Here is a 19,567-nt window from a genome sequence, read left to right on the forward strand (position 1 = left end):
CTTTCTCAACATTCACATAATTTCTCAGGTATTCTGAGTGTTTAAAAGGTGTGTAGACGAGGTTCTTAGGGACATGGTTTAGTGCTAGAGTTAGGTTATGGTTGGACTTGATGATCCTGAGGGTCTCTTCCAACTGAAATGATTCTATGATTGGCTAGAATTAAAGCATTCACCAGTTTTCTTCTACTGTAGAGCAAAATTAAAATGCATGCTCATGTTTAGAAGATGGGTAATAGTAAGGAAGCCAAATGTAGTTACTGGCTATATGGGACACAGTGGTTATTGATTAATTTCAGTGGATAATTTAGTAATATTTAATAAGTTGTCTTTTTTTTTTTTTTCCATAGAAATCTGGAACTTAAAACAGAAGGGTTTTTTTTTTTTTACTTACTATTGTTTCTATATCCCAATTACTGGAGGACTGATATAATTTTACTTGTTTATTCTTTCTGTGTTGATAGTTAGTTTGTACAAATTACGTAGCAAAGCTTGACACAAGACTATACACAGGAGGAAGGTGACTGTTTCCTTCAGCTTTGCTAGCAAATTGGCTCTTGCTCACTTTCTTCGACTCTGGCCAGCATTAATTATGGTGAAATGGAGGATAAGGAATACTGACTATCAAATCCTCATCACCTGTCGTGGGTTCCCTATAGGTTTATGGCCATGTACTCATTTTGTATGTGCCTTTTGTGCCCCTACGGAGTTGACATTTGTCAAAATATTTTGTCTCTTTGGCCTGTCTCACTGCTGTGGGTCCCTGTCCATCACTACTGATCTATTTGTTGCGCTATAGTCTCCTTCCCTGGATGAAGGCTGCTTTTGCAATCTGGGTGTCTGAGAAGTTGCACATGAGTTTGCTATGATCTTGATGGCCTGTTCATCAAGGTGCCTTCAATGCACTCTTTTCTTTTATCTTTCTGCCATTTCTTCTACTGCTGTATAAATGTAACTACTCCTACATTTATACAGTCCTAAAATTACATTCGGCCCTTTGAAGGCAACCGCAAGACTGATGTGGCCCCCAGTGAAAATGAGTTTGACAACTCTGTTCTAGTGGTTTCACACACACATTCACACGTCATTCATACTGATCTTACTGTTTCTCTTACAAACTTCTATAAATACAGTTTTCTAAGCAGGGCAAGTACATGCAGGGGAATGCAGCACTTGACAGGAGCTCCACATCTTCCTGCTTTCCCCAGGAATGGTTGGACCTAGGGGCTCTCCCCAGTGTCCAGCTGCTAGAAGAGATATTTCCTAAGTGATAATAGAAAGTGATTCTTTCATGTGAATTTAGCAAATTAACCAAGATTATAATGTTTTCTGTAGCTGAGTGGAATGGCATCCTTTTAAGCTACAGAAACTCCTGGGACAAGTGTCTCCCTGAGAGTAGGTCCTTTACTCCCATTGAATGTTCTTATTTAATGGTTGCACTGGACTTGCCCATGATATAATACAAATCAGGTTTCAGTAAGAAGTAAATATATGCTGTTTATTCACAAGTTCCAATTAAAATATGTGATTGTAATTTCTGTTGCAGCGGTTAAAAAAACCAATCAAGTTTATATCTACTCATCCTAAAATCGTACCCTACAATCTTCTTGGTAGCAGGCAATCAGCTGCAGACACCTAACCATTAGGTTAAAACTCACAGGTCCTGATGACCTGGGGTTCGGTCACAAATGAATAACTGAGTTAGAAAAAATACACCTTTGTCTTTGTACTCGATTCCTTCCTCTGGGGTGTCCTTGGGATTCCTTCAAATACAAATCTCTCTTCCATTTTCTGTCATGATTATTGATCTGTAAGTTATTCAAGAGGCAGTTTCAATACCTGTCCTCCCTAGAATATTGATTGTCCTCATTTCTTCGGAGATAATAGTAACCCCTACTGTGAGACCAGCTGCAATTATTTTCTGTTCTAATGCTAAAAAGAAACAAGCCCTAGTAGTTAAAATGCAAGAAAATAATTTACTTGAATAAAAATAAGGCTGATAAACTGATTGTTGTTATTAAGATGAAGTTGGACCCTAAGTATAAAGTCCGTGACTATGTTGAACTTTTTGTGGAATTTCAATCCATGTATAAATGGAATTAGTGCAGTCAGTTCGTTACCAAGCTTACACTACACACTATTATGATTAATTACTTGAATATAATAAGAGATAGGGGTGATTGACACCTACCTTGGGGTCTTAGGAATCTTGTCACACTGAATTACACCCGTCTTTCATCTTGTACTCAAAGGAGTCTCACTCTTGTACAGCTCAGTAAACCTTGGTCCAAACACATAAATCGTAAGGCTGCAATATCCAAGTGCCTGCAGAAATGACATGTCGTTCTACTGTGTTTATGAACTTTGTCTGCTGGTCTTGGTTTGGGTACTGCCAATGGGAAAAGGCAGGCTTAACTTACTCCAAATCTTGACAACGGCTAAAGTGGGGGAAAAAAAAATGAAATGTCTGGTACATTTTGAGGTGAAGACAGTCATTAGAAGCTGCCACAGGTAGATTGTTACAGTGAGAAAGTAATTTGTCTCTTTAGCCAGTATATACAGCAATCTAATTAGAGGAAAAAAAATGGAAGAAAAAAGGATGGTCTTTATGTAAGCAACTGTACTGAGTGATGTAAAGATAGATTATGGATGTAAGTCACCTGGCTGTATCCTGCCTCTTCCCCTCCCTGCCCGCCCCCTATTACCCTCAAGAGAATATGCTTTATAGTTGTTTTTTAAACCTTACTGAGACATCTCATAACCTAAACCAAAAAATAATCACTTCTTTCACCTTCAGACATAACATAAAAGGTTTGAAAAACTGCTGTGTGGTTCTGGAAATTGCATTTTTGCATATATGACAGAAATTTATGGTACTTTACCCATGTGCTTGGTCTCTTGTGATACTGAAGACTGATAGCTAGATTTTCAAAAAGTGACCCATGTTATTGGTACTATATCCCTAAATAACACAGTTGGTGCTTCTTTGGTCTCTAGTCTGTCATGGGAATTCTCTTCTGAATATGTTCTGCTTTCTGAATTTGCACAGAAATCCATAGTCATATAAATGTGTATGAGCATTTAGTGAACCATCAAAATACACTCACATGAATGCTGATGGCTTCTAGGAATCTTAGGAATTCCATAGCACCAGAGTTTAAAAATTCATGTCTTTTTGCAAGTATCTGCCATACAGCCACAGCCGATGTCTTCAGGGCAGCTTGACCTGGATCCCTCTTGTTATAAAAGGGAATATATCAGGCTTTGGTCTCTGGAGATTATGCATCTCAGTCTGGGAAAGCAAAAAACACCTGATTTCAATGCTCATCACTAGAAAAAGATGTATTTTTTGAGAAACTTGAGCATTTGTTTCACCCTGATGGTGAATGATAAACCTAGAATCTCTGTAGACAGGTTTCTTTCTAGATTCATGTTAAAATGATCAAAAGAGAAAAACACCAGCAGCATTATTTTTTGATGTAATAAAATCCCTAGAGTTTTGGATAGGAATAGTATTAACTATCACCTAACTAAATAAAAGATACATTTTGAAAAGGAGGCAGCACTTTTCATTCTTTTCTCCCACCAAGACCTCAGAAAGGGCATGTAGAAGGTTATTTGGAGAGTCTTAAAACTGCTGGAATCTGAACAAAAAATACACTGATTTTAAAACTGAGGCCAGGGAGATCATTTTTAGCAGTCAAACACCAGATTTACAAAGTCTGTATGTTATGCATTACACAGTTTATGGTAGATGACCTCTGTGTGTGGAGAGATCAGTATGCTTATTAGCTTATTAAAGCTTTTTCTGGCCATGTATGAATTGCCTGCCTTTATTACAAATGTTAAAGAAATATTCTTTTAAAAAGATTTTTTTAAAATTTTTTTTTAAATAATTTTAAAATTCTCTGGTGTTTGTTTTTTCCTATTTAAAAACACTGTGTTTTCTTGCAGTCAGGAGATGAGTGACTTTTTTTCCATTTGTGCTACTGAAAAATCTTTCCTTATGGTAACCATAAGAACTTTGGATAAAGAAGATTAAATCACTACCTTGAGAAGTTGATAACTGACAGAGGTGATTATGCAAGCACAAGTGACCCAGCTCAGAAGTTGGAGCAAAAGGTTCTTGTGATGAGATCATACTCCTTCATGAGGAGGCTGAGTGCCTTGGAGCTGGGCATCTGACTTCAAGCAGGAGGCAACTGGAGGGGAAAGAGCATGAAGTAAAGAGGAAACGCAGGTGAAACTGTAGAAAATGGAGATGAAAGACGATGGTACAGTTTGAGTTGTGTAGGTGTTATGAGACTAGGAGTAGGATTTGTGTGAGGTGGGTAGATGGATGCTTCTGTGTCTGAAGAGGCTGGCAGGTATGGGTAAGTTCTTTTTTTTTCCAAGAAGACTAGTAAAAAAGAAGAGGAATAACATTAAGAACATCAGGAAGCAAAGGGTTAAAACTTATAGTCTGTGCTATTAAGTATCACTGCAGCAGCCACAGGGATTGCAGAAAGAAATCAACACCTGGGTACCTGCAGTCCAGGAGATAACAGATGAACATGAGGGTTTATGTGATGGCAATGTTAATGGGCCCTGGCAACAGCACACACCTGGGCTTCCAGAAGCCAAAAGCAGGGATGAGGGCAGTAGAAAAGTGGGTGGGGAGAAAAATACGAATTGGAAGATGTAGTTAGGTCCAAAACTGAGATCCTTAATATATTCTATTGTCACCTACTGCTGGAGGATCCTACCATCATTAGGTGCCGAAGTTTCCACCTGTAACGTTTTCTGCCCACGTAAAGGTCTGTATCCTGATGCATTCAGGAATGCCTCTGGCTTGGACTGAAGTCTATTACTACACTGTTGCTGGATATCAAGCCCTGTTGTAGGAGCTATGGGGATCTTCCAAGGAAATGTTTCCCTAGCTGACCTCCTCACCTACTGATGTCCTTCCACTCTCTAGTTCTGTGATTGTGGCAATGTTTGGGTCTCCAATTTCTTCTCTGCCTGAGGGATTATGAATGCACTTCTCCCTCTGAAGAAAGTGCCCTAGCAGCCAGTTGCCAGGCTCCTCGTTACTTTGGATGAAGCTGTTCCACTTTGTTGGAGGATAGTTTGTACTTTGTGGGTCAGGGAGAGCGAGGGTGAGCAAGCTCATAAGAATGACTGTAGCCTAAAGGCTAAACCGCTCAGCTGGGAATAGGCAACTAGTTCTAGTCCCTGTTTCAATTAATATTTAATAAGTACTTAAATATTAATTGGGGCAGAGACCAGAACCCCAGTCTCTCGTCTGTGAGGTGACAGCCCTCAGCAAAGGCTGTCTCCATCCCTCAGAGAGAGAGTGGTCTTCGGCCTGGATCTCCTGTGGCCAGTGGTTTGACTACTGAGCTCTTGGAGGGAGGTAGCTCCAGGTTACCAAGTGAAGTAACTTCCTCTGACTCCATGTTGAAGAAAGATGGAAAAAATAAGTCTGTGAGAGGAATCACTGCTATGAACCGTGTACTGCAGGAAGCACCTTTTAGCAGCCTGGCCACAGCGACGAAGCTCTTTCGGAGAGTAGTGAACTCTCTTCGATATTAGCTTGCTTTCCATCATAGTTGTCTAATTTTCTTCATGCATAGAATAAGGAACCTGTGGTTGTGCTTTGACATTTATCCTAGACAGTGAAGTGATTTAAGTGACTGCAGTGTTGAGTGTGACGATGCATGCAGCATCCTTCCGTGATCTCGCCTGCTCCATTGTGGTGTTGTCCTGTGCTTCCCAGTGGCCGCATCAACAGACTTATCCCACTCAATCTACTGAAGAATGGAAGTTTCTTTTGGCATTTACACTGATTAAGTAAAGCCTACAGTTTAAATTTCTTTATCTTCTTACTAGTATTATGCTGGTACTTGCAGCAATGGCTTCATCTCTAGAGGGAGAATAAGTAAGGAAATTTGGTGAAGTATTCTGTGTGGCCATTGGTAATGGTGTCTTTGTCTTCATGTACCTTCGTGCAAGCACTGCTTCTTGAAAGGAAGCTGTAGGAATGTGATGCCAGAGCAGGCCATGGAGATGACTGAGGGGGTCAGAGCTGCCTGAGAAACAAAGTGCAGCCGAGGCATGATAGAGAGATGGCAGAACTGGTCCTCTTGTCAGGAGAGCACTCCCATTAAATTAAGGGTAGTATTATCTTAGTCTAATTGACTATATTTACACTCCTTTGTTTTGAAAGTTTTCTTCAACTGGCTGGAACTGGCTCTGAATTAGGCTTAGAATATAAATTTGTTACTTTGCCCACTGGAAGGTGTTTTTCTTTTCTCTCTCCTGTTTTCGAAGAGCCTGCTGAAGGGAGATTTTCCAGCTTGCTGGTGCCTAGCTGCCTCATAAATTTTTCTCCCTACTTTGCTGACAGTGCTAATGGTTGGGATTTTTTTTTTCTTGAGAGGCTGAAAAGTTTGCTAAAAATGTATTGTTTCCTTCTACTTTCAGGAAAAGTTTTCAGATTGACCTTAATCCTAATTATCATATAATAGCATAATGTTCTGTAACATGGGAAATTTCCTTAGGTGTTGCTGACCTGTTTCTAATCAAACTCCATTGTATACTTGTGTCTTATCTGAACCTCTTTAAAAACATGTTAACAGTTTCTGTGAGCAGTCAGATATTAATGCTTTTCCTGTGAAGACACCTACTTGTCTGTGCTGTTATCTAAGCTGGAGAGAGCTGCAGGATCTCCTGGGGCTTTAAGCTGAGCAGAGTGGAGAGTGACCCTGTCCTTCCTCCAAGCTCCTGTCCACTTGACACAGTCTCTGGAAAATCAGCAGTGCATGTTTGTAAGTGAAGGCCACTGGTGGGTCTTCAATTGATTGACAGCAAGTAATGCTGTTCACTGTCACAGTAGGCCATGCCTTTAACTCTTATTGTGTTTTTTTCTTTCTGACACTTACATGCATATTTCTATTCATATTGGGTTCATATCTGTCACACTATTTCTTGTACAAGTGCCTATATCTGCTTACTTCACACTGATTTGGACCAAGGTGTAACCCCTGTAAAACAGGGCCACTGCAGAGTTTCACTTAACAGGCAATGAAGGTGGTACGCAGATGGGTTTGGTGACTGTTGTCACCAGAGGCTGCGATGGGAAATCACAGCCACAGACCACACTCATGTGTAAAGCCTGGCTTTGCAGCATGAGGCAGTCTGGAAGGTACAAAACTGTGGAGGTTGTTATCAATGGGTGTTCGCCAAAAAAAATTTATTACTAATATTTGAGCAATTTTTACAGTGGTTTTGTGAGGGTGTTATTTTGTAGACTTAGATGCTAATGCTTGTTAAAAGGTTTTCTCTGCCCTGTGCATTTACTTTCCCTGCTCACAGAACTTTACTTCCGAAAAGAAACAAAATGGCTTTCTTTATGTCTCGGAGACAGAAAAATAAAGCAAGCTATGACTTGTAATCCTACCAAATCTCTCCTCATGCTGTGAAAGGGATAGATTTACTAGTAGACTGATACTGTCTGTCTGTCAAAGAGCGAGCTTTGAGTATAGGCAGCAAGACCTGTCCTGTTAGACTGCTTCTGAGTGCCCTTATTAACAGATAAGGGTTTAATTATAAATCTGCCGTCCAACTTCATCTACTACTTGGTTACCACCAAATACTTTCTTGTAGTTCTTGTTTCATGCATTGGCCAACAAACCACTTGCTCTTGCAGGTGAAACCAAAGGTACCCATGGTAAGAGTCACCCTTTTATTTCCTGAAATATGGTTTATAATCCTAAATTGCTCAAAACCTATTATTGCTCATAAAATGATTGTTTCCAAGCTCATACTCATCATAAACACCAACTGTAGTAGAATAGGAAGGTTAACAGTGCAGGATAAATACATTTTGTTGTGATATTGTTTTTTCAGGGTTATTGTCAGCTGCTTCTTCTGCTGTTCTCGCCCTTGAATAATACCTGCAAGCTACCAAAAGCAGATCTGGTTGGTTGGTTGGTTGTGTTTCCTGTTAATGAGCCTGGAACAATGACTTAGGATGCAAACTTGTGATCTGACACATGCATGACACTGTTTTATTTGGCAAGGTTCAGGCGTTTAGCTCTGCTGTGAATACAGAGTCAAACAATGGACAGTAGGGAGGTCAAAAAAAGGCCAGGCAGGATAATGGAGCATAACCAAAGGACTGTTGCATAAATACAAAATGCCGCCTTATAAACACTCAATTTCCCAGCTCTTTCTTTCAGAAAGGGTCCTTTGCATGGCCTCAAATAGAAAATGAAAGAGGGTGTACTTTGAGCTGTGCTTCGTAATCTCTGGGCAGTAATTAATCAAATCAGGATCTGGCAGTGCTCGTTCTTACGTAAGATCTGTGAAATAATGACCCCTTATTTGTGCCGAGGCAGTGTTTCAAAGCCCTTTATGTACCCCCCTGTATGAGGCGTTCTGTGAGAACGTTCTGAGAGGACAGCTTGTGGAAGCCAGAGGTATACCTGGGTTTAAAGAAGAGCCAGGCAAATTTCATGGAGGATGGGGCCACCAGTGCTGCTGCTTATATCTGGAGAACCAGACCCAGCACCAGCTCAGAAAGTTCCTCAGCCCCTTGATTCAGGGGGCTGGGAGGGGCTGCCAGGGACAGCTTCATCATATAACATCTCTGTTCCTCAGGTAGCACGCAGCTGTGTGCGGACACTTGGATGCTGGACCAACAGCCCTCTGAACTTGAGAAAATGTTCATTTTGTGCGGTCTTAACTTTTTACAAAATGCATAACTTTGCCAATTTGTTTTTGTTTCTGAATGAGGAAGCCTTCATAAGAAATGCGTGTGCTGACTCAGTCTTCTCAGTATTAATTTGCTGGTTAAGAATAACTTGGGCTTTTGTCTATTCAAGTGGTGTGGAGTAAGACGGGTTTTGGCAGTGCTGGAATTAGCTTCATTGCCAATTTTTAGAGAATCCTTGCAATGTGATTGGGACTCTCAGGAACAAGAGCCCAGGAGCTGTACTGACTTGTACCTTGTGACTTCATTCATTTGCCTGGGATTAAGCAGGAGGGGAAGAATACCCTGAGTGCCAGACTTTCTGAAGTTCAAGTCCAAAAGCTTAAGCGCTCTTCCAGATAAAGTAAAGACATAACAAGGAGAAGGAGCCATTTTTGCTGAAAGTCCTCACTGCCTGAGTGCATAAGCAAATAGAGCATAAGTTTTAGTGACATGCCACTGATAGAGAATATAAAACAAAGAATGAAACTTTGTTGTCCCTGTTCCAATTAATTCCCTTTGATTTTTTTTTTTTTTCTTTAATATCCCGAGCAGTTCCCTACTTAAAAAAGAGCCGGGGCGGGGGGAGGAAGTTAAAGCCTCTCTGAGAGACTGATGCAGTTCTTCTCAGTCATTCAGTATTAGAATGTGCCTGACAATGGTTGAATGTTTTATGCCTTCAGGACTTGTTGGGGTTACAGCGTAGCAATTTGATTTACTCCCAGTTGTCAGTACACAAGCACTTCAGTCTTATTTCTCTCCTCCTGGGAGTCCCTGCATGCATTGTTGCTTTGCCTGACTTTCTGTTGTTGACTTTCTCCCGTTCTCTGCGTACAGATGCATCACTGCCAGTTTTCCTAACCTGCTTCCTCCTGAACTTTTGATATTGCTCATGACTAAGCAGTGCAGAACTGATGGCACTGAAAAGTCATTGATTCAGAGATGAGACCCACCAACCAAAACTGAAAAACCTAACTGCCTCTTCTGGTGCTGTGATTAGTACTTGGATCTTGAGAGAAACTCATGCATGCTGATCACACGTGGACAATAATTACCAGCCAAGGTAGCTGAGCTTCCAGATCTGCTCTTATTTGTTGAAAAAACACATTTATTTTCAGTATCTTTTTTTCTTGTCCTTTAATCAATACTGATTTATTTGTAAGGGTTTCTCCTGGGATCTACTAGGTGATTTAGGGAAATGGGTTTTACCTTTTCCTGGGGAAACGTCTTAGATACCAGCTCTTAGATACAGAGCATTGTTGGTGACCTGACCCCAGAAGCGGGTGATTTGTTAGGTACAGAGTAAGACTGAGCATGACACATCTAATACGTATCTTTGAATATATGTATATTTGGTAACTTAGGAAAAAAGTGTCTTTGGGGTTTATATTTTGTGCTCTATGTGATGGCATCCTCTCATTGGGCTCCATTCAGCCTACACCTTACAAACTGAATTCTGCTCTTTGTAGCAATGTGATGCCATCTTTAAGTATGCCATTCTCTGTGGAGTAGGCTCTCTTGTTCAATTCCCTTTTCTGCCTCAAAACCCCAGACTCATTACCAGTTTGGCACTGGTCTGAAATCATTAATAAGTTCTTGGCTCCCATCATCTGTGCTAATTGTGCTGTCTGCAACAAACTCTGTTCTCAAGGGGGAAAATATAAGAGGAAGATGACAAGAGGGTGAAGAGCAGTAAGGAACTCAAATATGCCACCTCTTTTTCTCCCTTTGACCTTATTACAATACATAAGACAAGCTGGTTATTTTTAGTTTTTCTCAACAGTCAGTGCCAGTCAGCATCCAGGAGGAGGGCAGCGAGTCAGGCAGAGGTCAGACAGTGTTATCACCCTTTCATTGTGATGGTCAAATCCACTTTTAAGCTTCAGGATTGAGAGAAATGCACTTTTGCTGGCAAATGTTTTAGACGTGTACGTGCAGATGCTCATACGTAATCAGAGCCTGTCTGCTTCTGTGGTGTTATTGTTCCAAAAAACCTGTCAAATAGGTAGGACTAGATACGAATGCAATTTTTGTCTTCACTGCTCATTCGTTCTGCCTGTGTAGCCTTGTCTCTCCTTCTGAAGCACAGTCCATTGGCTCTTTCAGCCAAATGTGCCTTGAAGGCATCGTCATAGATATGTGCTTTTCACTTCAGCGAAACGGTCAGGATGTCTGTTCTGATACTGGCTGTGAACTCTATGTGAAGAATGGCTGTGGCATTACAGTGTCAGCTTCAGACTGAGGTGGGTTAAAAATGGGCCATTTCCCATCAGTCCTGCATACCTAGTCACAAAAAGTGGGATGCAAAGGCAATACTGTTAGCAAATGCAATGCTGTGAGTTTTGGCTAATGAAACAGGGTAGTTTCGATTTGTTGCTCATATTCCCATTTCTCATTTGCCCAAGGGAAGTGGCAATGCAACAGCAGTGAGAAGATACCAGGTTCTGGTTCCGCGCTTAGTAGCTGTATATGATTAAAATGGCAAGGGCAAAATTCTGGTCAATGTGGAGAAGAGAAAGTGATTCTTTCCCAAACAGCTTCTCAGAAAGTTATGTTTCATGTACAGTCACTATCTGCCCCTCTCAAATGAGTTGTGCAGAGACCTCAAGACAGAAAAGAAAAACAGGGAAGAAAAAAGTAAAATGTTTAACCAATAGGTGTAGTCCAGTGTTGGTTGTCAAGTAACTAAGAATATATTAGTTAGAGAAATCGAATATACTGGTCTATGCAAGTCAGCAGCAAGGTTCTGTAAACTGGTTCTGCTTTGGTTTGCTCCAGAAATCTGAGAGCAAAAGGATGGCCTTGGTTTGTTGTCCAAGTCTTCAAAATCAATCTAGGAGAAGAGTTGAATCTTCAGACCCATTTGTAAGATGTCAGAAAAGAGGTTCCAATTCACAAAGACATCCAAGCAAGTTTTGAAGCAGAAGCATAAAAGGTTTTTAAGAAAGCCTATGGATGGGCTTATTCACGATACTTTCAGACATGTTCATAGGCACTTCATAGAATTGATGGTCACCTTGTTTTGGCAGCAATTCTGATAAGCATTTTACTGTGCATTAAGTAGTTAAGCAGGTAAGAAATAGCTGTAGATGTAGATTTATGTGATTAGTGTGGTTTTGACATTGATTTTATTGCAGATCTTTAAACATCATCAGAATATTTTTGTTTTGGAGGCTGACAGGTACAGCTGGTTTTCGTACAGCTTGGTTTGCCTGTGCTCTGTAAATGTCGATCATGATTAGAAGCCAGTCCCTTAATAGCTTTAATGTATTAGATTTTTACATTGTTTTATGTTTTTATTCTTTGCAAATGCTTCTAAAAAGCCAGTTATGAATTTTCCATTACCACTTTTCTTGCCCTCTAAAAATTATTAATGTCTTTCTCCTAATCTCACTACATAATTTCTTCTCACCAAATTTGTTATGAGACGGAGTTACACACCAGAGTCATAACTGTTTTAAAATAAATCACTGTATAGGTGATAAATTAAATGGAACCCTAAATTGCTAATAGAGTGTAAAAATACTATCATATTGTTAGTCCACTTGAAATTCTATTAACATCTTCAAGGTAAAGAAATAATGGCAGTGCATGTTCTGAAGTTTAAAAAGTGAAAAAGTTTTAGAGCCTGGGGAAGGAAAAAAGCCCTATGTGGATCTGGAAACTTGAAGTAAGAAATGACCCTGCTAGTGTCTTTGTTTAGAAAAACCTCCTCCTTTTAACATGTTATCAATAGTAATAAACTCTTCTTGTACGATCAGCTCTAACACAGGGCAGCTACACCACCTACCTCCTGCTGAATTCAGGCTGTAATTGCTTGGGTGAGCTGGGGACTACTCTTCAGGAATTCAATGAATACTATTACCCTGCTTCACGCTGCAGCAATCTGAAAGGCAAGGTGAAGCAACTACCAGCGCAGCTTCAGCAACATTTATGTGGATTAATCATTGTTTTATACCCATTTACTTTGGGGACCTGTATTTCCTTTTCAGACCAAATAAATACATGCTACAAACTGAAACTCTGAAGTTCCCCTGACAGAGTTTATATTTTTGTTCTTAGCTGAACTTGGAAATATCAGAGATATGGACTCTTTGCACAGTCGTAATAACCAGTGCTGCAGCTTCTGTAACTTTGTACCTTGAGGCACCACGAAGAGCCATGATAATCTATTTAAAAGCAGGATAGTTAGGAAAAATTTTGTTCGTTGACTAGAACTGGAAAGCTTCTTGCTTCCAAAGTTAGCAAATTTACCAGAGATTTTCAGCCCTGCTATAATTTCATTAAAGATCATGGCAATCTTTCTTTCCGTCAAGAACCAAATGCAAAGACTGGATTATCATTGTGTTTTTCATATCACGTTGCACTGACCTTTTCCCTAGGGGGTTTGTAAGCAAGCCCAGGACAATAAAACCAAATTAGGCTCATTTCTTCTTTATTACATGCTGTAACTTAAGGAAATTTAGCCTTGACTATTTCTTTCCTGTCTACCACTGCAGCAAAATTCTGTTATCAAAATCGTGCATCTTACAATGTTTGAAATATCAAAATTTGTCTTATTACTGAAACTTAAAAAACCAGTCAGTTTTTGTTACACGTATTTAAGCATTTTTGTTTAATAGTTTTTTATGCTGGACTTTATAAGAAAACTCTCCTCTTGTTTGTGCCTTGAAGTAGTGGAGGCTGCCCTAAGCATCATTCCCATTCGAGGTCTGGAAAGTCAAGTTATTTTTAAAGTTCGTGCTGCGGCTGAAAACCAGTTCAGGCCCTATAATGGTGTCATTCAATGGTGTGGTAAAAGGGGTTGTGAAAACAACAGCAAAGTAAAATAAACACATGTCACTCCCTCCACTGAAGCACATAACTCAGGGGCTTTTGGGGTGCAGAGCCATATGCCTTTTCCTCCTCTGGCTTTCTGCCTTCCATCTCCCATCTGTAATGCATGAGTAACTTTCATTATTTCAGCATGATCGGGGTTAACTTTATTTGATTTATTGCTGCCTCCTCTGTGAATACATAGCCTGTGTTTTCAGCGACGCTGTTTTCCAGTTAGGTTCAGATTTTTTTTCTTGCTCTAGTTTTCACTACGTAGTGTGGGGTTTTATTGCACAACCTTGATAGCCTATTATTGTTCAGCCAAGGGTGAGGAAAAATAATTTGGTCTGAGAAAGGTTGTATATGCAACAGGGGTATTGCTTTCAGTTGCTTTGGTAATGATCTTCATGTTCTTCAGAACACTATTTATTTTTATTATTATTTAGTATTTTCCTAGAGTTTTCACTACTTTTCTTTTAGAAAAGAACAAGCAGCACTGAAGTGCTAATTTGGCCCTTCAGCAAATTGCATCTGTAGTATGAAGTGTCTGTCTCCCATCTTTCCCGTGATGCTGCAACTTCTGCTGGTGTGTGTGGTGGAGTCTTCTCCTCACAGCCAGCAGGTCCATGCAGTACCAGAACCTTGCATTTTCACATACCTTGGAGTGAGAAGCTCCACTGAAAAGTAAAAATGTCATTTATTTAAAGATCTTCCATTATGCAGAATAGACAAATTAGTTTACCGAAGGTGAACATTTTTCTGCATTTATGTACTTCATTTTTTTTTTCAAAAGAGGCCTCAGGCTTCCTTTAAAACAAATTATTTATCCCATACTATTGTCACACAGTCCAAGCCACATCCTATCTCTCCAGTTAAATCCAGCCAGATCTAAGATGTAGTTGTACTGGGAGGTTTAAAAGTGATGATGGAGATGCGTCTGGGTGTGTGCTGAGCACTTGTGCGTGGCTGGGCTTTCTGAAGGCAAAGACCTCAATAAATGTGGTCCTAGTGGAGGCTTCGCATGGTTCCAGGTCGCAGGCTGGCACCTAGCGATAGCACCTGGGGCTAATTCAAAGAGGATTTTTCTCCCAGAGGAGACGGATGGATTTCCTGTGGCTCCACCGTGGCTTTTCTGGGGGTGGATAAGCAGGACAGCAGACGAGTTATGGGGGGATGTGGACATGAAAGAACAACCAAAGCACTAATAGAGCATTTTCTCTGATTAAGATATCAAACATTCAGGACTTGTATCTGGGCCTTGCACAAGCGCGCTTGTCTCTGGGTTGATTTGTTGGTAGGCTTTGGTTTTTTTGCCAAGGTCACTGCTGTATAAGGTAAGTAGGATTTGTGGTTTTGTTTTAAGAAGAGCTAATAAGGAAAAACACATTCAGAGCTGATACCGCCAGGTTTTTTTGTTAGCCAGGAAATGGCTCTTGCACATCTCACTCGCTGTCCTTTCTGAGTAAAGGGAGAACTACAGATACGTCTTCTTTTCCATGCATCACCTCCCAGGAGGGCTGTATTCCTTTGTTACTTGTGCATTATCGACATTCAGTATATTTCGTAGCTTTATACTTTTAATAATTCTATGCTTTACTCAGGCCAGACACACATATTTCGACTATCCTCAGTGTAAAAAGAGCCTGAAGGCAAACTCAGGCATGTATTGCATCTTCCACTGAGTTAAGAAATCCCTTATAAGATTCAGGGAATGCACTGATTATACCCTCCAGCATTGTGCCATCATAGAAGAGTCACCATTCCTCCGCTTTGTGCACTTGCCCTTTTCAAGGACATTAAACTTCATAGTTACTGTGAAAAAATGAACGCAAGATTTGCACTGGAATAAAGTTCTGAAACAGGGAGAACACTTCCAGCCTTACACTGCAAGAGTTACCCTGTGAGGCTTTTTTTTTCTGTAAGGTACAGACAGTTGGCTACAAGAAGCATCTTACTTGGTGCCAGATCAGACTTTAGAAGCTCTATTCCAGTCTGTGGCCTAATTCGACCTGCTCTTTTCAATTGCTTATGTGTAGGACAAGTTTCTGAGACCTTAAGTGCTGTGATTTTTTTTTTTCTTTCTTTTTTTGTCTGGAACTGGTCTCATCTAGATATCAAGAGGCATCAAAGACCTGTTTGTCTGCATAGTATGTTTGTAGACCTTGGCCAAAGTTAATCCCTAATGCATCACTGCTGACATCAGCTGAACTATATCTAGTATATATTTGTCTTGTTGTTCATAAATTGCTACTAAAAATGCTAAATGTTGCTGTTAAACCATTTGCACACTGGCATGCTAAGTCAGAGAAAAAAACAACCCAGACAAACCCTACACAGAGACTCCACACTGCTCTCTTCCATTCAGTACAAATGAGTTAATTTTCTTGTGCAACACAGCACTTAAAAACTCATTTGTGAGCTCAGCTGTTAATGACAATAATGATAAAAAGTTCTTTTTCTGAAAAGGCTCCGCTGTGCTCTGTAGGCAGGGAAGTGCTCCAGTAAATCCTGTGTTTAAGACCTTTCTCCTTTGCTATGAAACATATGGCACAATGGGATAAATAAGCAGGGAGAAGGAAGCTTTGTTTCTTGCGATGACCAAGGTATTTCCCCTCCTCTGCCCCCGTCCGTGTGTTTCATATGACTGTATAAATTTGAAAGTGCTCAAAACCAGCCATGGTTTGCCTTCTGTGTGTAAGAGATTGACTCCCTATAAATGCTGTCATGTATGTTTTTTCTGGGAACACTAATCATGCTCTAAACTAGTCTTCTTTATAGGCAAGATAAAGGTGTATGTACAGTTCAAGATAATCTTATCCAAAAGAACCCTGCCTACAAAGACACAAATTAACTTGAGGCGGCTATTGGCAGACTGCATGTAGTTCACATGCATTCTGAATAAATGTTCTCTATCAAATAAGTGGTCTTTAAAAAAGAAAACCCACAAATTAGCGGAAATGGGGTATCTCTGTATGTGATTTCCTTTTAGAACAACTGACAGTGTAATGCTGATGTCTAGACACTCCATAATCTTCCATTCCAGGGGGGAAAAAAAAAAAAGAATTTTTTAGCTCATCCTCAGGACATTGTATTTTGTAGGTGAGTCATTTTCTAATGTTATGGAAATGATAAAGATCATCTGGATAAGCGAGGACTAGTGATTCCTGTTGCTACCTCAGTGGTGTTGCCATCTGTTCAGCTCCCTGCATACTTGGTGAGATAATTTAACCAGTGTGTTCTTATAGCTCACATTAATCATATTCATATGAGAGATAAAATACTATGGAAATAAATTCTGCCTACAAGAAGACTTTTTTTTTTTTTAAGCCAAGACATGTTTTACAAATTTCCTACTTCTTCATATAAATGCCTGTATTGTTTTACCTGGTAATCAAATTTTTGCACTGTGTTTTAACTGTGCTCTAAATTCTTAGGGTGCATAATTTGTACAAAATTCCTACAATTAGATTTTTCCCCTGATGGGGAAGTTTAGGCAGAGAGGCTGAGATCCAAGTTTTTGATAACTGGCTGCCCTCTTGCATTTATTGGTTCCTCTGACACTTGGTGATCTATGTGAGATGATGGAGGAAGTTTGTGTTGCATCCTAAAGCTCAGAAATTCCTGGGATTCTTGTTTCCACAAAGCTAACTGAAATGTACTGCTTTCCCTACCTGAGGTTCAAATATTGTAATATTTTTTCCTATGTTCTTGATATTCAAGAGCTTTTAACAGTGCTAGTATTAATCTATTGCATTCTTATTTATATCCTGCAAAAGAAGACCCAGACTCTGTCATGTAGCAGCTTTCATTCACATCTATTTTGCATGCTTAGACACAGAAAATAGTAGCAACATTCTGCATTTTCCCTGATGGAGTATTTAAAGATCCTACCATGCTTTTCAATTTGCTATTAGATTATAGGGTATTACAACTGGCTTTCTCTTTAAAGAAAGGTTTTTTTGTTTTCAGAAATCCCTCCTTCTACATCAACTCTTCTTTCCCATTTCCCAGTTACTCTCAAAGCTGTGTACTGGTGCTAAATCCAAGTTTCTAATTGAAATTCTAAGCAGGAAAAATGGCATCATTGGCTTTTGTTCTCTCGTGAAAGCCGATATTAATGGAGACTGCCTTATATAAAGCGGTCCCCTTTCACCTTTGAAAACAAAGAAGAGTTCCTGTCAGAAACAAGTACTGTGGCATTTCAGTGTTTTCAAAGAGTTGTGCCATGCCAAGAGATGCTTTATCCAGAGCCTTGACTGTCCTTCTTATCAGCGCAATGTTCAATCAGCACCAGTAAGAGTGTGATGAAATACAGGATACAGTCAGAAGGAGCCCAGTCTCTGAGCCATTTCCCAGGGCTGAGAGAAGGGGAAGCCTTTGGTTTTTGCTCAGAACCTGGCAGAAAGATGGTGCTTGACCTCAGCGCCGCTGCAAGAAAATAGTTGTGCCACAGGCTGGTGTAGGCTTTGCAATCGGCTGCTGTCTTACCCTACCCCTTCCAGTCCCACGCTGGCCAGAAACATGGGATCCTATTCAAAGCTCATCAAATTGACAGTGTTCTGAAGTTTCCCATCCAGATTCTTCCCCCGACTACTCTGGATTTGGGTAAGGCTTAGGATTTCTGTAGAAGAGAAAGCGGCTAATGCTAGAGATTGTGGCACGGGGCATCTCTTAACGCAGTCTATTAGACCTGTGAAATGTGTGAAGGTAGTTCTCCAGTGGGAGAAAAATGAGGTTCAGGTGTGATTATTCAAGCTCTGCCTAACCTTAACTTAATACCCTTCATTTCAAGCAAACATCAGGTCCTTGTCTAACATAAAGAAAGAAAAAAAAGACACTTTTTTTTCCCTGGGTATTAGCTGATAACTATCGAAATCCTTGGGCTAACAGGTTACATTGGTAACACCTGATGAGGCTGAACTCAGCCATGTAACATGCAAGAATATTATGACTGACTTTCTGCATTGTATGCTTTTAATATGGGCTAATTAACACATGTTAGCTAATATATGTTAAAATATGTATTTTCACCTAGCGGGGGGTCTGTGCTGTGAAGAAAAAAATTTATATCCACTATGGTTCCCCAGACTCTCCTTCTGCCAAGCTGAGAGCCAAGAATATCACAACTATTTTACCAACATTTAGGTTTTCGTTTTCAAAATGATGATTTGGTTTGGTTTTGTTGGTTTGGTTTTGGTTTTCCTTAATTAGGTTTTTCTCATGAATATGAGAATATGGTCTTAAAAAGAAGAGGGAAATTGAAAGTTTTGATTAAAAAAAACCAACCCAAACCTGCAACAAAACCCCAACATCCCCCCGCTTCCCTCTCCCATCCTCCCCCAGCCCTTAATCACCAGAAAGTATCCTCAGGTTCATAAAGCTCCAGGGGACAACAATATTAGAGGCCAGTCTGTCCCTCTGTCCACAAGACAGATAGCACGGTGGCATAGACTGCTGGTGTTGGTTTCTGAGTTTTATCACTGAGGTATGATACTTTCTTCTTTTTTAGCAAATAAATAAACAGCTTAAAACAGAGTACTAATGCACTTTGTTGATGAAGTTTGGTAAATGAGCAGCCTACAAGATTAACAATCTTTATTTTCTTGCCACTTGGAATTTAGCTATTGTATGTCACATTTGTGTGTATTTCACTAACCCCTGTTTAACCCAAATGAGAGATATTTGAGGGAAATTAGTATTTGTTGCACATTCAGCATGCTCATGCCTCTTGTTGAAGAAAAGGGGAGTGAGAAGTAAGGACTGGAGAGGCAGAAGACAGAAGTGTTTTGGCAGTCTTCAATGGAGAGGAAAAGGACCACAAATGGTAGAGGAGAGAAAAAATTGAGCTGTTGGTGGTGTTAGGCAGGGTGGGATGTTTTTATTGCTGTGTATAGAACAAGTCTGGGCAGGAGAAGCTTTCAGTACAATGTTTACGTTTGAGAAAAATAGTTCAAAAAGATTCACTGGGCTTTCTCTGGGTCACCCAAACACTCCTCCAAGGGAATGAGAAGAAAGAAAATG

At 40.1% G+C, this 19,567-nt stretch overlaps 1 protein-coding gene across 4 annotated transcripts in view; it reads left to right on the forward strand.

Moving 5' to 3' along the window:
• BICD1 (BICD cargo adaptor 1) overlaps positions 1 to 19,567 on the forward strand; it is a 179,642-nt gene that overhangs the window by 95,687 nt on the left and 64,388 nt on the right. The window lies entirely within an intron of this gene.

This window comes from Caloenas nicobarica, chromosome 1 (genome assembly GCF_036013445.1).
Source record: "Caloenas nicobarica isolate bCalNic1 chromosome 1, bCalNic1.hap1, whole genome shotgun sequence".
Taxonomy (NCBI): Eukaryota; Metazoa; Chordata; class Aves; order Columbiformes; family Columbidae; genus Caloenas; species Caloenas nicobarica.